This window comes from Myotis brandtii, unplaced genomic scaffold (assembly GCF_000412655.1).
Source record: "Myotis brandtii unplaced genomic scaffold, ASM41265v1 scaffold133, whole genome shotgun sequence".
Classification (NCBI taxonomy): domain Eukaryota; kingdom Metazoa; phylum Chordata; class Mammalia; order Chiroptera; family Vespertilionidae; genus Myotis; species Myotis brandtii.
In genome coordinates this window covers 3,039,438-3,053,311 of record NW_005354718.1, presented here as the reverse complement: position 1 = coordinate 3,053,311, position 13,874 = coordinate 3,039,438, and the positions used below count along the sequence as shown (strand labels likewise).

The window sequence follows — 13,874 nt, the reverse complement described above, 5'->3', positions numbered from 1 at the left end:
CAACAGGCCTCTAGTTTATAATAACAAAAGAAATGTACTTAAAAAAATAAATGTAATAAGAAACATGAAAAACCTGTATTAAATAACTATAAGGAACTTTTGAAAGGCATAAAAAGCTCACTTGAATAAATCAAAAGGCTTCTCTTCTTCAATAGAATGACTCATTGTCCCAAAGATGTCGATTTTCCCTAATGTGATTCAATTATAAATAATTTTTTTCTTTTCATCTAGACAAATTGTTTAAAACATGAAAAAGAAAAGCAATGTTTGCAAGTGTGAGTGGGGGGCAGGGGACTAGCCTTATTAAATATTAAATCATAATAAAGCCTTTATAATTAAAATTATAAGCTATTGGCACATAAATCAATGTAAAGTATAAAAATAGATGGAAGTATATATGAAAATTTAGTGCATAATAAAGGTGATATCTCAAATCACTGGAGAAAATATAGAATTTTTAATAGGGGTATGGTGACAACCAGATAGTTATTTGGTAAAAGATAAAATTGAGTCCACACACCTCATATCAGGTACCATGAAAGCTCCAGGTGGACCAGAGATCTAGGTGTACAAAATGAAGCCAAACAAGTACTAACAGTAAACATGAGCACAGGCATAGTTTCTATGATTCAAAATACGTACAATCTTTGAAAAAATTGATAAGTTTAATTACATTTAAAAATGTTAAAACCTTTTACATGATAAAAACACCAAATAAGTCAAGAGATAAATGACAAATTTGGAGGCCTTTTTTGTAGTTTATGCTCAGAACTATTTTGTTTTATTTTTTCCATCACCCTTTATCCCTCTATGCCCTCTTCTACCTCCCCCTCCTCCCACAATCACCACACTGTTGTCCATGTCCATGAGTTCTTTCTCTCTTCTTTTCCTTTTTGCTCAACCCCTCCACCATCCCCCCACACCCCTTCTCCACTAGAGCTGCTCTCTACCTATGAATCTGTCTCTATTTTGTGTGGTAGTTCAGTTTGTTCATTAAATTTCACATATGAGTGAAATCATATGGTACTTGTCTGGTTTATTTTACTTATATGCTAAGATTAAAATTCAGAAAAAGGAAAGCCCAAAGACCTGATAGAAAAATAGGCAAAGTAGATGAACAGGCAGTACATAGAAAAGAATGTATAATTGCCTTGGATGATATATGTAATTAAAACATGTTATTAATTATATATGAATATATTGACATATTATTATATCTAATTAATATATATGACTATATGATTTTATACACATTTTAGTTTCTGGACCTGAAATCCATTGACTGAAAGAGAAGCCAGGTCTCCAGAAAGGACTCAGCAATACGAGCCTGGAATTGGGGGGCCTGGTCCAGTGATATAAATTTGGGAACCATCACTTTAGAAATGGCACTTAAGGCCAAGAGACTGGAAGAAAATCATAGTGAGTATAGACAGAGAAAAGAAGACAAAAAGAAGTCTAAGAGCTGAGTCATGGGCACTCCAACCTTGAGAAGTCAGGAAGGTGGGAAGAGGCAGCAGAGGTGACTGTGCAGGAGCAGCTGGTGAGGGAGAAGAAATACCAACCAAGTGTGGTGTCCAGAAGCCAGCGGAAGAGAGCATTTCCAGGAGGAGAGCGTCACCAACCGCCTTACATGCCACTGAGAGGCCAAGTAAGGTAAAGACTGAGGACTCATCACTGGATTAGCAATGTGGGTTCACTGGGGGCCTGGTGAGCACTTTGGTGAAGTGGTAGGAGAGAAACCTGATGGTTCAAGACAGAGTGGGAGGAGAGAAATTGGTGGCAATATAGATGACTCTTTTGAGGGGCTATAAAGAAGAACAAAGGAATGGGGAAGTGGCTAAAGAGATGTGATATGTTGGGGGGCAAGAGAGTTTTTGTTGTGAGAATGAAGAATTACTGCATGTTTAGTCACTGACGGGTATGATCCAATAGAAGAAAAATGATGATGCAGGAAAGAGGATGAAAAATTTCTGGAGCAATGTCCATGAGTTGGGGAGCAAGGATAGGACCTAGTGGACAGTGGGTGGGTTGGCCTTAGACAGGAGGTGGCTGGTTGACCACTAGTTACGAAAGGGAAGGCTGGGGACAGAGCAAGAACAGAGATTGTTGGTGGTGAGGACATGGGGAACTTCTTTTCTAGTTGTTTCTACTTCTCAGTATACCTGAAAATAGGAACCAAGGCCATCAGCTGAGCATTTGGAGGAGGTTTTTGGATAGAGGAGAAAGTATGACTGAGCTTTAGAGTGAAAGAACACATCGAACAGAGACACAGGCCAGATCTGCTGAGCAGCACAAGGGCCTACTTGAAGCTCATGGTCATGGAGTTAAGTGAGACTATCAGCTATGTGGGTGCAGGTGCCAAGTGGTCCAAGTGTTGGGTTCCATCAGGGTTGTGTGCTGCCAAGTGAGTATAATGAAGCAAGAGATGGGCAAGCAGGTTGAGAGTGGGGGTCAGTGAATGATTGCAATGATAGACCATAGACCTGATGATTGTTCTTGTTATTCCAGAGAAAGAATGATAAAGAGCAGTGGTCCCTTTGGAGTTGCAGGTGGGGACCAGTCTACCCGTATTTCTAGTTCCACACATGAAAGCCAGCCTGTGCCCATCCTGGAGGCCTCATCTTACCAGCTGAGTGAGAGGCCTCTGTGACCTGCTCCTAAACGCCTTCTCTCCCGCCTGAGGCAGGTGTCCCTGGTAGCCCAGTAAACTTTTCAATTTCTCCTCACTCTATTCTTTTTCCTACATTTATGTCCAAAGGGAAAGACTTTGACCACTTCTTGCACCCATGTGGCAACAGTGCCATGCTGCAGACTGATATCCTGAAGCCACACTGATATCCTGAAGGTTAGGGGCAGGAGGAGGCCTCCAGAGACCCCAAGAGCCACTCTCAGTTCTTCCAAGGTCTGGAGGTTTAAGCCAATCTGCACTGGGCACAGCCATGACCCTCTCTGGGCTGGAGTTTCCTGGCCTTCCAGACCTGGCCTCCTTAGCAGCTGGTCTCAGTGCTGAGGGGCTGCACCCCACCTAAAGTTCTCTCTACCCCCATGGCTGGTTTGAGAGGAGCTGGCAATAAACTTCTCCCCAGTCCTATGGGAACACTGGCCCAACCAAACAATATTCACAGCAATTATTCTCGTGCCCCAGAAGAATGGATTTGCAGTGCGGGCCAGAGGGCTCAGGTCAGGGCGTGGGGGCCACATGAGTCAGGGATGGCCTGGCCTGGCCTGAGAGGCGACTCCAGCACAGAATAGAATGTGGGACATGAGGCATGAGGAGACTCACCTCCCACTTCCCACTCAAGATTTGCATCACCCCAGCTGGCACACTGCAGGGGTTTGGGACAGACCCTCTTCTCATGACCCCCTTAGGGTTCTTCTTCTGCCCAGCTGGCACACTGCAGGGGTTTGGGACAGACCCTCCTCTTAGGGTTCTTCTTCTAAGGAAGCCCCACATTAGGGTTCCCTGAGAAGGTTCCCTGAGAAGGGGCTTTACTTGTGCAAGAAATGTATTGGGAGAAACTCCTGTGAATGAAAAAGAGCAAATTCCAGCTTGGCCCATGGGGAGTTCTGGAGCAAAGTTGCCAACAGAGAGCAGGACAGGCGTGGATAGGCCTCCAGGAGCATTCTCGATGTCTTCTGTAAAAGAGAGAGACCAAAAGGTAGCCAGGCTGCTCCCAGAGCCTCACGGAAACACGGAGCGAAAGGGAGACTCCCACTGCAGCGGGAGGGACACTTACTCACGCTCATCAAACGTCTCAACTCAGGGTTTTTAAAAAATTCCAACATGCAGGCAATTAACCCCCATACCACCCTATAGCTTTGAGTGCTTCCTTAAAGTATGCTCTCTTTGGGGCACGGGTGTGGAGAACATCATGAGAGGCTGAAGCCTAAAAAGAAAAAAGGACTCTGCACCTGGGGGACTTTCAATAAAGCCAGAAACAGGGCAGAAGGGTACGCCAGAGTGAGCGGGCTAAGCCTCAAGAACAGTATGTGGTGTGTCTGTCTGTCACATACTGACCCAACTGGCTGCTGTTACAACCAGGCCACCAGCCCCTCCAGGGCCTGGCAGCCCCACCCTCCCCTGGTGGACTGTGACTTGGGCAGCTGTCAGGCCCCACCCTCAGGCTCCCTTGAGCATTGCACAAGGTACTTTTGCAGCCTGTGGGCCCCTCGGGGCTGGGCCCAGAGCCAGCTGCTCCCAGGCCTCAGTGGCCTCAGTGGCCTCAGCGCAGAAGGGCCAGCAGCTGTTAGTCACCGACACAGGCCCTTTCTGCCCAATCTGCCGCACCACCTAATAATCCTCCCATCCAACAGGCACAGCTCCGGGCCACCCCCGTGGCCAAAGCCTGGGGATGGGGCTTTAGGACTCAGTTTGTGGAAAAGATGAGAAGTCATTCAGCAGTTTTTGTGGGAAGACACTGGGTGCTCAGAACAGAGCTAGTTGCCGAGGGGTGAGCTGCCTGGTGCTGGCTGCCTGTGTGAGGAGACGGAGGAGGAAGGCACATCCTCATGAGAAGACTTCTTGAAGGAAGGAGCTTAATCAGGTCACAGAGGACAGTCAGAGGAGGGGAGAGAGGCCATCAGAGCAGGGGGGGGGGCAGAGAGTGGGGGAGGGGTCGTCCTGGAGGGGACGTGAGAAGAGTTCCACTGTGGCTGTCGGGGGCAGGAAGGTCACTGGCTGCACCAGGGAGAGCCAGACAGTGGGGACCCCGCAAGTTGGTAGGAGGGTTTGGATTCAGTGAGGTTGGCAAGTCAGAACTCTTATATGTTCTTGACTGAGGGTGTGCATGTGTGTGACAAAGATGGAAAATAAAGGAGGAGTTAAGGAGCTGAAGAGAACGGAGCCAAAGAGTCCTGAAACGGGGTTTGGGGGCTGAGGAACGAGAGCTCAAGAACAGGGAGAGAGAGTAGAGTGAGAGAGCATGGTTCTGAGTCTTTTCAGAGGGAGAATGCATGAATTACCGACACATCAGGCAGTGTCTGCCAGAGGAAAGGAAAGATTCTCCTCAAGGTTGGCCTGAAACTACTAGTAAGAGTGACGGTGTCAGGGAGAGAACCGTGCTGCCCGGACGGTCACGGGAGGTTTGTCAGTTATGAATTTATCGCCTCTCGGCTCCAATGCCCCCTGGTGCATGTGCCCCGGGATAAACAAGATTCCTGTGAGTGTCTCTCCTTTGGGATGGGCACCTGGGAAGCTCCTCAGGAGGGCACAGGAGGGACATGGCAGGAGGAGAGACTCCCCTGCTGTTGCCAGGGCTGGGGATAGGGCGTGGTTGTGAGAAATCGGTGCAGCCTGCCCAGGGCACAGGCCTCTGAGCACACGAATGCTCCTGCCCCACCGGTGCCCAGCTCCAGCCGTTCTGACCACCTGCTCCCCCACCTGCACTGCAGAGAGTGGCCTGGACTCCCCGCAAAGCCTCCACGTTGCCCTCAGGCTGTGAAGGGCTCCTGCCCACCTCCTCGGTGCCTGGACTCACACTGACACCCACACCACCAGTTGCAGACACCTGCTCTGGAGGGGTGCCTGTTGCTTGCCCAGCAACTCCAGACCAGCTCCGGCCTGGCCAAACCAGCAAACGTCTCGGCCAGCCGGAGGGCTGAACCCACCTTCTCCCACGGGGCTGAACCCGTTCCGAGATTGTCCCTCCTTGGGTGCTCTATCTCAGCAGTAGGCTACCTTATATTTATTCTTTTGCCATAGCTAATACTTCTTTACATTATATTAAACATCCCATTTAACCTACTCTTGGTTGGACCCAGACTGCTACAGTTTCTCTTTCTGATTAATCAGAAATTTGCTTTTTTATTTTATTAAAACAAGGAAGAGTTTGCAAGATACCATGGGGCCTTCTCACTTTGTGCCCTAGCCCCTGGGCACACAGTGCCCTTGTGAGGAATTGCATAAAGCACTCCCTGCGGAAAAGCAAAGTACAAAGCACTCCCCTCGGTATAAAGTCTTCGGTAAAACTTGTCAAGCTTCATTGAGGACTGTTTGTGAATTTCACTTGGAATGGCATTAAATGTGCAGACTAACGTTGGAAACAATCGACATCGTTAAGTACGGAGTCTTTCTATCTAGGAACAGGGCATATTTTCCCATGTTTAAGGTCTTTGTTAATCATTCAGTTTTTTTTTTATCCCTAATGACTTTTCCATTAAAGTCCCTTTTATCTATATGTATACCAGCTTCCTGATGATCAGTGTTTTCCTGATATCGCTTTTTCTAGTCTCTTATTTTCAACTTTTTGGCTCCGTATGTTTTCAGTGCACCCTTGAAAATGGCAATTGGTGGTTTTTAGAAATTCTAGGCTGACAATCACTCTTTAAAAAATGTTTTATGCCAGAACCGGTTTGGCTCAGTGGATAGAGCGTCGGCCTGCGGACTCAAGGGTCCCGGGTTCGATTCTGGTCAAGGGCATGTACCTTGGTTGCGGGCACATCCCCAGTGGGGGGCGTGCAGGAGGCAGCTGATCGGTGTTTCTCTCTCATTGATGTTTCTAACTTTCTATCCCTCTCCTTTCCTCTCTGTAGAAAATCAATAAAACATACTTTAAAAAAATGTTTTATTATTATAAACTTTAATCATACGGAAAAGTAAATTGATGCATTTGTCCATTAATATTTATTGTGATCATTGAAATATTTAGATTCATTACCACTTTCTTCTATTCACTCTGCTTTTTCTAAGTTTTTTTTTCCTGAATTCTTTTTTATTTTTTAACCCCCTTCCTATTGTATTGAGATTTATCTGCTCTGTTTCTATTCTGTTTGTAAATACGCTAAATGTTACTTTGTTTACTTAATTTGCTTACTTAAATTAGCAAAGTTTAAAGTTAATCAATTTTTTTACTCCCAGCACAAACCTCAGAATGCATTAGCTCTGTCCCATTTTCCATTTGACTTGTCATTGTTCTGTGTTTTACTTCCATCTTTATTATTGCCAACATTAGTCAGCATCATTATTATTAGTGTAGTCAATATTTTGATTTACCATATGTTTACTAACTTGTTTTCCCATCAATACCATGATTTCACCCTTTGTTCTGAGTTCTAGTTCCTCCTTCCAGGAGTGAATCTTTAGAAGTGGTTGATGAGGGGTTGCTGGTGATAAATTTTCAGTTGTGGGTCTGATAGGCTCTTCATTTACCAATCAGTTTTAAGTTTGGCTGAGTCATAATTCTTATTTGGCCGTTTTTCTCTCTCAGCAATTTGAAGATATTTTGCTGTCTTTTAAAAATATATATTTTTTATTGATTTCAGAGAGAAAGGGAGAGGGAGAGAGAGAGAGAAACATCAATGATGAGAGAGACTCTTTATCAGCTGCATCCTGCATGTCCCACACTGGGGATCGAGCCCACAACCCTACCATGTGCCCTGACCAGGAATCAAACTGTGACCTCCTGGTTCACAGGGTAACACTCAACCACTGAGCCACACTGGCCGGGCAAAGATATTTTACTTAATTCTGGCTCTTTTACTGATTGTCAGTCCTTTGTAGGCAACTGGTCTCTCCTTCCTGAGGGCTTTTAATATTTTGTTCTTTATAGTTTGTTATTCTGCAGTTACACTACAATTTGTCCAGGTCCTGGACTCCAGGATGAATGTATTTTTTAAAATGTTAATAGTACTGTTTTTGGATGATGAGATTATGACTATTTTTTTCCACTCTTTCAATTTTCTGCAGTTTTAAATTTTATTTATATTTATGTGTCACTTGATAAATCAGATCGAACAAATATACAGTTTTATGTATGCATATATTTTTTAAATATGTTTTTAATGGATTTTTACAGAGAGAGTAATGGAGAGGGATAGAGAGATAGAAACATCTATGAGAAAGAAACATTGATTGGCTGCCTCCTGCACACTCACTGGGGATCGAGCCCAAAACCTGGGCATGTGTCCTGACCCGGAATTGAACCAGTGACCTCTTGGTTCATGGGTCTACGCTCAACCCTTGAGTGACACCGACTGGGCAGGATGAATATTTTTTTTAAATATATTTTATTGATTTTTTACAGAGAGGAAGGGAGAGGGATAGAGAGTTAGAAACATCGATGAGAGAGAAACATCGACCAGCTGCCTCCTGCACACCCCCTACTGGGGATGTGCCCGCAACCAAGGTACATGCCCTTGACCGGAATCAAACCTGGGACCCCTCAGTCCGCAGGCCTACGCTCTATCCACTGAGCCAAACCGGTTTGGCAAGGATGAATATTTTTATTAGTCCTCCAGATTTGTTGTGATTCCTGGATAATAGCTTAGAATAATAGGTATTATCTATTAAGTGTTGGCTGTGCACCAGGCACTATTTAAAATACTTTAAAATGTGAACTCATTTCATAGTCACAACAATCCTAATAACAAAACCCTAATATGCAAATTGACTGAACAGCGGACCAACCAGTGGAACGACCAGTCACTATGATGCGCACTAACCACCAGGGGGCAGACACTCAATGCAGGAGCAGCCCCCTGGCGGTCAGTGTGCTCCCACAGGGGGAGCGCCGCTCAGCCAGAAGCAGGTCTCACGGCTGGCGAGCTCAGTGGTGGTAGCGGAAGCCTCTCCCACCTCCGCGGCAATGCTAAGGAGCAGCGAGCTGAGTGGTAAGAAGCAGTGAGCAGGTGGGCAGTAAGGAGCAAGGGGTCCTGGACGGCAAGGGGGATGTCCGACTGCTGGCTTAGGTCCTGGACTGCGAGAGGACGCAGGCCAGGCTGAGGGGACCACCCGCTTCCAGTGCTCGAATTTTGTGCCCTGGGCCTCTAGTACTATTATAACCCTCATGTTATAGGTAACTGAAGTATCTCATCCAAGTTACAGAATGGTGAATGTTGAAGGTAGGATTGGAACCTGGGCTTCTCCCAGGGTTTCCCCTGGACTTCATGGACTCCATGAATTGCTTTTCTGCTTAAGCCAGTTGGAGTTTGGTTTCTGGTACTTGCACCTGGAAAAATTCTGACTAATCCTTGGGCAGTTGAGTGGATATTGCTGCTACTTATTGAAAAAGAAAACTCAGGAGGGAAAGTTTCCCTTTGGAAAAGATAGGCACAGCATAGAATTACCTTGTCCAGAAACCTGTTGAATGTCTTCCTGGATGTCAGGAACTTTCAGAACCATCGCTGTAATTTGCTATTGCTGTACCCCCAAACTTCCCCTGTCTCTGTGGCCTCGGCTGGAACTGAGCATCTGAAGAAAATGAACTGACTCTGAGCTGTGGTTTGCCGCCCTGGGTCCTGAAGCACCGGGGGGTGGCCATAAATTGTGATGTGTATTATAAGTGGTCTGTTAACGACAAAGCATCTACATTTCAGACATTATCTTTATTTTTATTAAAGTAATCCATGCACTTAGTTTTTTAAAAATCAAATAGGCCCTAGCCAGTTTGGCTCAGTGGATAGAGCAGTGGCCTGCTGACTGAAGGGTCCCGGGTTCGATTCTGGTCAAGGGCACGTACCTCGATTGCAGACTCCTCCCCAGCCCAGGCCCTGGTTGGGGCGCGTGCAGGAGGCAACCAATCAATGAGTTTTTCTCACATTGATGTTTCTCTCTGTCTTTCCCTCTCTCTTCCACTCTCTCTAAAAATCAATGGAAAAATGTCCTCAAATGAGGATTTAAAAAAAAAAATTTTTACAAAGCTTATAATGAAAAGCATTAACCCCCTGCCCCACTCCCACTCACTGGCAGCAACTGCACTGAACTCTTTTAGTTGGTATTTGCCTCCATATTTCTAAGCAACATGCTTATAATTTTTTTCTTGATTTTTATTTACTTCCTACTATGGAAGATGAGGACTTAGTTCTTTTTGATTGCCCACCAGTTACCTACGCTCCCTCAACTCTCAATATTGTTATCATTTTTGGGTCAACACTTATTATTTACATTATTGTGATTATGCAGTTTATGATTATATCCTTTTAACCTTAACTTTTAGTTTTCTTGGAGTTAATACTTACCTCACTTTTCATTTGCTTAGCTTGCTTTCTTTCTTTCTTTCTTTCTTTCTTCCTCTTTTGCAACAATTAAATTTTATTTCTGCTTCAACAATAAATAAACCTGAGTTATTTTTCCAAATCCTACCCTCCTAATCTAATGCCCTTAAAACTAAAATCTCACATTATCTTTCATTGTGATCTAATTCCACCTGGAAATTACAAGTTTAGTTTTAAAACCATAATTTTAAAGCTCAGGCTTCACTGCATTGGCCGCTGAGGCACCGCATGATTTGTTCCAATAGTCACAGAATAGCACCTATTGGCTACAGAGGCCTCAATTTTCATGTAGATGAAGCATCTACTATGAAACAGAGGCTTTTAACCTGCCCAGAAGCTAAGTTTTGATGGATTTGCCTTCCATGGCCTCAAACATGTCTTCTAAGGCCTTCTGTACTCATTGGAGAAACTCCCGGGCATTGCGGCCTGTGTAGGGGGAGACGTTGCAGCCTATCCAGCTGTCATGAACGGCATACCCAACACCAAAGCCATCAGGGACCACGGGGCAAAGGCACCAATGTTCACGGCTGGGCTGGTCAGTGTGCTAGTGGACTGGATGTTGTGATTTATCTGCCCAGATGCAGGGTCCAGATACAGCTCAGGCAGGACAATCCCTTTGGCTGCTGCCAGGTACCGCAGAGCAAATAAGTGTTGGTCAAAACCTTGGCCCATTGCCGCTTCTTTGATCAGCTGGCCGTGGCATCTGGAGCACTCGGCCAACAACATCTGCCTAAGCTCTCCCTCGCTGTGCTTGGAAGGCTTCCTGACAAAGGCCTCGGAGCACTTCTTTGTGAAGATGGAGGCAGGACGGATGGTCTCTGTGCGGCCGCGCTTGAACGCTGCAGTGCTGCAGGACTCATAGGTGGCCACCGTCTGCCCATATTGCCGCAGAAAGGCCATCTGGAAGGCCAGCTGGGCCACCAAGTCAGGGCTCAGCTTCTGCTTCTTCAAGAATTCTTTGCCTCCTCTCTGAACCTGGATGCAGTCAGTTTTCATGGTGGTATCAAACTTTTCCTTAGCAGCAATGATGCCAGTCTTTAAGGCATCGTTCAGCTTGAAGTTGTTTCTGCACAGCAGCAGAAGAGTCAGTGCTGGCCAGCTGGCTCTGTGGCATAATGGCAGGGGCCTTAGTGCTGTCTTTAAACACTTCATTGAAAAACCTGCAACCCCATCGCCCCAAGCATGCTCAAAGTGGACAGCGGCTGTGCCATCCTTGGCTATAATGAGGTTAAAGGATTTATCAAACCAGCGGTTTGTGCCGTCACTGTGCAGCATGGTATGGGATAAGTGGACAAGGTGCTTAGTGGGGAAGTCATCTAGGCAGAGGAACACAGCAGCAGAGTCCACTTTCCTCAGGGTCTCCTCGCTGCCACCACTCACCAGCTTCTGCCCAGATATCTCGGTTCTCACTGGGCAGATATGCCAGTGGAACCTCAGGGGGCAGGGCTATTGTCTGAGAAAATGTACTTCAGATGAGCCTGGATTTCAGAGGCGCTCACAATGTTCCCATTTTGATCCAGGACATCAAAGACATAGAAATGTCCTTTTCAAGGACCAGGAGGTGTCTGGCCTTGTCATCAGTGTTCATCTCAACTGGGTCTGGGTAAACGAGTTGAATTGAAAAGCTGAAAATACTGTGACATATCCAGTGGATATGCATTGACCAAGTAGGCACTATACCAAGACAGAGAGGAAGGCACAACGTGTGTGAGTTTTTTGAAGGTATCAGTGCCACTCTTGGCAGGGTTCAAGTGGAACGCTTCTGGTTCCAAAAGGCCAGCCGGGAGTTCTTCAGAAACCGGATGGCAGAAACCGTCATGTTGGTCGCCCAGGTGAGCTGTTCATTATACTCAGTCTTTGGGTCAGGGTTGAATGCCATAAATGGATTAAAGTTCAGGACAATGAGGTCTCGAGCAGTTAAGTACATATCAAACCAGGGGCAATAATGTGGTTTTTAAAAAAATATTTTTATTGATTTTAGAGAGGAAGGGAGAGGGATAGAGAGATAGAAACATCAATGATGAGAGAGAATCATTGATCGGCTGCCTCCTGTACATCCCCTGCTGGGGATCGAGCCCTCAACCCAGGCATGTGCCCTTGGCTGGAATCAAACCTGGGATAATGTTCCATTATATAGATACTAGAGGCCCGTTGCACAAAGAGATTTGTGCAATAGGCCTTCCTTCCCCTGGCTGCTGGGACCCAGGCCTTCGCTCCAGCTGCAGCAGAGAAGCCAAGCCTCTTCAGTCTTCAGTCGTCTTCAGTCTTCAGTCGTCTTCAGTCTTCAGTCTTCAAATTAAAGCCATCTTTGTTGGGTTAATTTGCATACCCATCCTGATTGGCTGGTGGGCATAGTGGAGTGACACCAATTTGCATGTTTCTCTTTTATTAGTGTAGCTAGAACATTTGTCATCAGTTGATGGACATCTGGGTTGTTCCCACTTTTTTGGTTATTATGAATTCTCTTGGGGATATAACTAGGAGTGGAAGGCTAGGTCAGATGTTAAGTATATGTTTGACCTTTTGAGGAACTGCTACAGTCTTTTCCAAAGTGCCTGCACCATTACCGCCAGCAGTGTATGAGGGTTCCAGTTTTTCCACATCCTTGCAATGTTTGTTATTGTTTGTCTTTTTGATTGGAGCCAGTCTGGTGGGTAACCATCATTGTGGTTTGCTTTGTATTGCCCTAATGTTTATTAATGACCTTTTCTTCCTCATTCTCTTTCCTTCCTTGACTCTGAAATGTAGCTCATATGCTTATTCTGCTTGTCCTGAACAACCAGCTGATTGTGCAATTCTTTTCCAATCCCATTTTCAAAATTCTTGTAAAATACTTCTGTTTTCCTGAACTGCCCATCATCCAAGAGAGCCTTCTGTGCACTGAGGTACCTTCTAATGGTGTCTTCAAGTTTGGGAACAGGCAGCCTGGGCAGGCTGTCCTGGTAGTGCATGGTGGGCACAATGCTGCGCTGCAGGTACTGTCCAGGCCAGAGCAGGTGCTCAGGGACTGCTGGCAGGGGGGAGCTCCCTGGCCAATGGCAGGGACCTTGGGCTAGGCACACAGCAGCAGGTGGGCCACCATTGTCCCTGGAGGCGGCGGCTGCAGGATGCTGAGTCTCTTTGCTTAGTTCTCTATGTTACTGTCACTAATTGGTCCTCAAACTCTCCACCAGAGTGTAAGCTGACTGTTAGTATGTCAAGTGATTATCAGTTTCATAATTTTTTCTCTTTGACCTCCTCCTGCTTTTAATGCTTCCTGATGTTCCAGTTTAGACTGGTTACCCTGTAGGTAATGTCCTGGGATTTCCTTCTGGGTATTTCCTTTGACTGCCTTTTATGCTGGAGCCTCAGTTTCTTGGATCTTCTTCCTCTTTCTTGGTTTATTCCCTCATTTTGGTGGGACACATCCTCTAGTACCTTACTTCCTGAGCTGTGGTCTATGGACCAGCAGCATTGGCATAAGCTGGAAGAAATTATGAATCTCAGGCCCCACCCAGACCTACTGAATCAGAATCTTCTCTTTAACAAGTTCACCAGGGGACCATCTGTTTATCAAGGTTTGGAAAGCACGTCTCTGATAGCTCAGGAGAAAGGTAAAAGTGACTTGAATCTCAGGCCCCACCCAGACCTACTGAATCAGAATCTGCTCTTTAACAAGTTCACTAGGGGACCCATCTGTTTATCAAGGTTTGGAAAGCATGTCTCTGATAGCTCAGGAGAAAGGTAAAAGTGACTCAAGGCCTTGCTTTTGTATTTCCCTATATTCTACTCTCACTTTAGACTAATTAGGAATAAAATTCAAAGTTGGAAGTCATTTTCTGTCTGGATTTTTGTGACAGTGTCCCATTGCGTTCTAACCTCTGGTGTTGCTGTTAAGTTCAATT

The 13,874-nt window shown here is 45.7% G+C and overlaps 1 pseudogene; it reads right to left on the bottom strand.

Moving 5' to 3' along the window:
* Positions 1-10,310: 10,310 nt before the first annotated feature.
* On the bottom strand, positions 10,311-13,072 carry LOC102242199 (annotated as a pseudogene).
* Positions 13,073-13,874: the final 802 nt, after the last annotated feature.